Source organism: Sinocyclocheilus anshuiensis, unplaced genomic scaffold, assembly GCF_001515605.1.
Source record: "Sinocyclocheilus anshuiensis isolate Anshui unplaced genomic scaffold, SAMN03320099.WGS_v1.1 scaffold1161, whole genome shotgun sequence".
NCBI lineage: Eukaryota > Metazoa > Chordata > Actinopteri > Cypriniformes > Cyprinidae > Sinocyclocheilus > Sinocyclocheilus anshuiensis.
In genome coordinates, this window is record NW_015558611.1 from 487678 (window position 1) to 493009 (window position 5332).

Sequence of the window (5332 nt, forward strand, 5' to 3'; positions counted from 1 at the left end):
GATATGATATGATATGATATGATATGATATATAATACACTTTTAAAATATAATATTATAAATCTAGAAGTACAAGTAGAGTTTTGTGACTTTCCATTTATATTATATTGTTTTCTCCTAGGAATGTTAAAATAATAATAATAATAATAATAATAATAATATTAAAATGTGAATATATAATTATATTATCTATTTTCTTCTAAGAATGCTAAAGAAAAAAAAAACAATGTCTTGCATTTTTTTCAGTAACTATTAACATCAGAACAACTTTAAATATAATATAATATAATATAATTAATATAATACAATGCACTTTTAAAATATAATATTATAAATCTAGAAGTACAAGTAGAGTTTTGTGACTTTAAATTTATATTATATTGTTGTTTTCTCCTAGGAATGTTAAAATAATATCATTAATAATAATAATAATAATAATAATAATAATAATATGTATGAATTTTGCATATTTTCCAGTAACTGCATTAACATCAGAACAACTTCTGTACTTGATTATCAGACATGAAGTGATGGAGTTAGACTGAACACAAAGGACTGCAGGGTGTCACATTATGAAGGCTGGTCCAGGTGCAGTCCGCTGTAACCCACACAATGACAACAGAACAGGTGGAGTTCAACACTAAACTTTCTAGCAGCTTCCTTATTAGTTTAATCTGAGCTGAAGTATTCAGTGATTTTCACTCTGGCTTAAAGATTGACTATTTCCCGCGATCACAGGTCAAACTCTCAGACTAATGTAAAAGACCTGACCATGGTGTGACAGCACTGGTAAAAAAAAGTTAATCAGTGGCAGAGGTTTCTACATCGTAAGATACACGCATGACAGATACGCAATTCGCAAAATTAGTGTGCTACATTTTTGACAAAGAATGGTTAATGATTTTATTTCTTTACATAAAGTTCTTCTAATCATCAAGAGTTTGAAGTGCCACAACCTGTTTGCCAGCAGAAAGGTCACACATGCAACCGGTCTGTTCATCCACTCTCTCACTCTCACACTCACACTCACACTCACACTCTCACTCTCACTCTCACTCTCACTCTCACACTCACTCTCACACTCACACACTTACACTCACACTCACACAAAAGCCTGACAAGACCTACACAAACACTGCTGTCGGGCATGAGTCGGGCGAGAATCCCGCGTTCAGGAAAAAGGTAGATATGTTTTAAAAATTATGTCTTTAAAATGGGACACACTTCTTAATTATTGAGTTCAGGTGTTTTAATTAGACCTATTGCCAAGTGTACACATTTGTGAAGAAAAATGGGTTGTTTTAAAGAGCTCAGTGAATTCAAGAATGGTACTGTGGCAGGATGCCATCTTTTTAGTGAGGTCGTGAAACTTCATACCTGCCAGATATTCCACGGTCAACTGTAAGTGGTATTAAAAGTGGAAGGGCCTTTTCTATTCCAGCATGACTGTGCCTCAGTGCACAAAGCAAGGTCCATAAAGACATGGTTGGATGAGTTTGCTGTGGAAGAACTTGACACACTGAGCCCTGACTTCAACCCCATCAAACACCCATGGGATGAACTGGAACAGAGATTTTGAGTCAGGCTCTCGTCCAACATCAGTGCCTGACCTCACAAAGGCTCTACAGGATGAATGGGCAAAAATTCCAACAGAAACACTCCAAAATCTTGTGGAAAGCCTTCGTTGAAGAGTGGAAGCGGCAAAGGGGGGACCAACTCAATATTAATGTCAATGTATTTAGAATGTGAAATCCCTGTTTGTGTAATGGTCAGGTGTCCCAATACTTTTGCCCAAATAGTGTATGTTACTCTTGTTAGGGTAAGTACATTTACATCTGCACCCCAAATCAAGTTCAGTGCATTTCCAAGGCACAAAACATGTCTGCAGCACGTCTATGATAATGCTGCCTCCGTAGGCAGCCAGCAAGCTTTGGAACACATCCACTCTTTAGCATGAGACAAAAGAAACCAGTGCAGTGAAAAGAAGAAGAAAAAAAAAAGAAAGAAAAAATATCTCAGTTTGTACTAACCCTGAGGCATCAGTGAAGGTGTGTACAGTGAGAGTCCATGATGAAAATGAATAAATAAAAGAAAAATGAAAGAAAAATCTAGTTTAAACCAATGCCAATTTCGTAGAATCATACTCTTTGTATTCATGCTTTTGAAGAAAAAAAATATGTTATGTCATTTTCAAGAAAAGTCTGAATTTAATTTACTCATGTATTTACTCATCTGGAGCAATCTTCAAATAAAAAGTAATAACATATTTTCCTTACACCTTGACTAGGCTACATGTAAGTGTCCAGATCTAAAAAAGGTAAAAAAAAGTATTTTACAAATATCATTAATTATGGTATACATATAAATTATTTAACCATAACTGTTTTAGGGAGTTTTTAGGGAGCTGCACCACATGACAATTTACAACCTGAACTAACCTTGCCTTGTCATAAAAAAGTATTAAAGTATTAATGAGCAGTGAAGGAATTTTTTAATAAGAAATAAGTGTTTTTCATAAATCACAAAAATTATAATTATGATAGCTTTGTGTTAGAAATTACAACACCAAATTAGTGCTGGGTGGTATACCGGTTCATACCGAATACCGGTGTTTATTTTTGTTATGATATGAATTTTTTAAATACCGTAATACCGGTGTATGTCGCTTAAACAACGTTGGGAACGCGACACTGTTTGAAAGGGGTCCCTTTTCACTGTTGCACTGTGGTGAGGGAACAGCTGTATGTGTTACTAAGCGTGAAAGTTCCGAAACTGAAGCTGTAGAACTAATAGAACGTGATGACAGAAGAACTCATCCACAATATCCACATTGACCGCCACAAATATCCACCGCCCCCTGCCATCAGCTCCCGCGTCTCACACACATGAGCGCGACTTTAGCACTAGATGGAAGATTTCGGCAGTGCTGTCCCATGAACGCGAGGTCTGACTTTCCCAGAGAAGCGTCGCCTCTCTCGGCGTCTGTTCTGTGCAGTGAGCGGCGGAGAAGCAGCACTTTCAGTTGGCCGCACCGCAGCCGACTCGTCAATAAATGAGTACAAAACAGCGTTTCCTAGCACCTGTCGCTTACTGATTGTTTGGAATTATAAATATGAGCGTAGTTCGTCTGTTAATATCACATGCACTTTTTTGTTTGTTGTTTTTTTTAGTTTGTTACTCAGACGCAGGCAGTGCGCTGCATGAGACAAAAAAGTAATATAGCCAAAACAACCGCATAGCCGCTCTTTAGTGTAGATGCATGTTGATTTTATCAGACGATGCCGCGATTATAAATGAGAGTGACTCCTGGTTAACGTATACAAATGGGTCATGTTTCGTCACTATTTAGAGTGGAATTTTTCTACAATATTCACTCATCATGACAGTAAAATAGGGCATTCTAAGTCAATATACTGCAGTATTTCCTCTCTCAATCAGCAGAAAATATGGTTAACACCCCGTCATGCATGAAAAAAAATACCTTAATGTACCGTGAAACCGGTATAATTTTGAAAAATACCGTGATATAAATTTTTGGTCATACCGCCCAGCACTACACCAAATCAACACCACAAAACAAACAAACAAAAAAAGACTCCAGTCGCAATATAAATAGAAGTAGCAACAGATATTTTCCTCTGTATTGTGACGCACATCCAACTGAAAGGGTTTATTCAAAAGAAAGAAAAAAAAAAGTACAGCAGGACTGGTTCAGTCCACCTGTGGTTGATTGGATAGATGTGGACCAGAATGCAAGATTTCATTGTACCAAAAAACCATTAGCCAATCAAATATGTAGAACCAACGTCATATGTGAAACTTTCCAAGATAATTAAAGGCCTACAGATTCAATTATAGCACAAATTACAGAAATGTCTTTAAAGTGCAAGTGAAGTGAGTCATGACCCCCTGGCAGCCGCACCTGTAGGTGTGTCAATGTGGTCAGACTGTTTCTCACACACACACACACACACACACACACACACACACACACGTTTGTGTGTTCCTCTCATATTTCTTTTATTATAATGGACAGCCAGAGCATAACAACATATCTGCTTGCTTTCAGCTGTTCTCGAATGATCTAAACCAGTGGTTCCCAACCCTGGTCCTGGAGGCACCCCAACACTGCATGTTTTGCATGTCTCCTTAATCATATTCCATACACACTACTGTCAAACCTATATGGGACGAGTAACATGTAAAAGTTCCCAAAAAGCAAAGGGCATTTACAAGGTCTTGTGACACAGCAGGAGCAATTTAGTTAAGACAACCTACTAAACGACATCCATGGATGCATTCGGGCTTTTATGACCATTCGGGAGAATAAAAACAATACAATGTCTGGAACTGGAAGTGAAAGTTTGCTTTGGGTTGACCATTCGAATTCCTTACACAAGCACAGCACCAACATTTGCAAGGTAAATGAGCTCTGAGTGACCAGGAAATAGTATGTATTTCAGAAGTAAAGGCCTAATGAATGGTCGTACACACTTGAACAGACTGAAAAAAAGATGCAGAGATGCCTTGCGGTGATATGAAGCAGTCTTGACCATCAGCTGACCACAGAGGTGTGACAGAACATGCATCAGTCACAAAATCATAAAAGCACGCGCTCTCACCCTAACATGAACACACAGCACAAAGCCAGAAAGCACTCATGCTGGGATGAGTTCCTGTGTTTTGCTTCGCAATACTATCTAGACAATCTGTCTTTGTCAAAACTAACAAGTATCCAATTTCCGCTTGGTTCCAATGAGCCAAAAACCCTCGCGTCCAACTAGAAAGCGAACACCATGTAGAGATGGAACTCACCTCCGTAGCTCTCTGCCCGTACAGTCAGTCCGTGAAGTGTGCAGGCATTCACATGCACTCAGTCCCGGTGTCCCGGATGTCGATCAGCCTCGGCTCCCGGGATGAAGTCCACGCGCCGTTGTGACGTCACGCTCGGCAGGTCGCGGTGTGGCTTCTGCATCCCGGATGAACTTGGATGAATTCACTGACGCGGGAAAAAAATGCTATTGCTTTATGAAACACACTGGATTTTCTGAAATTATGTATAATGCTTTTGATTTTTAATGCCTTGTTTGTTAGATGAAATGAATGGAAAACAGCGCACTCTGGTGTTTTCCCATTGTATTATAAAAAAGCGACGTGTCCATGCTATAATATATATGTGTGTGAGTGTGTGTGTGTGTGTGTGTGTGTGTGTGTGTGAGTGTGTGTGTGTGAGTGTGTGCATGTGTGTGAGTGTGAGTGTGCATGTGTGTGTGAGAGTGTGAGTATGTGTGAGTGTGTGTGAGAGAGTGTGTGTGTGTGTGCGCGTGTGTGAG

The 5332-nt window shown here is 38.8% G+C and overlaps 1 protein-coding gene across 4 annotated transcripts in view; it reads right to left on the bottom strand.

Annotated features, from left to right (window-relative positions):
- LOC107680308 (unconventional myosin-VI-like) overlaps window positions 1–4880 on the bottom strand; it is a 58689-nt gene extending 53809 nt beyond the window's left edge. For all 4 annotated transcript variants that reach the window (XM_016476152.1, XM_016476154.1, XM_016476153.1 and 1 more), the window contains exon 1: window positions 4815–4880. The gene's annotated coding sequence lies outside the window, so the exon portion shown is untranslated. The remainder of the gene's footprint in view (window positions 1–4814) is intronic.
- Window positions 4881–5332: the final 452 nt, after the last annotated feature.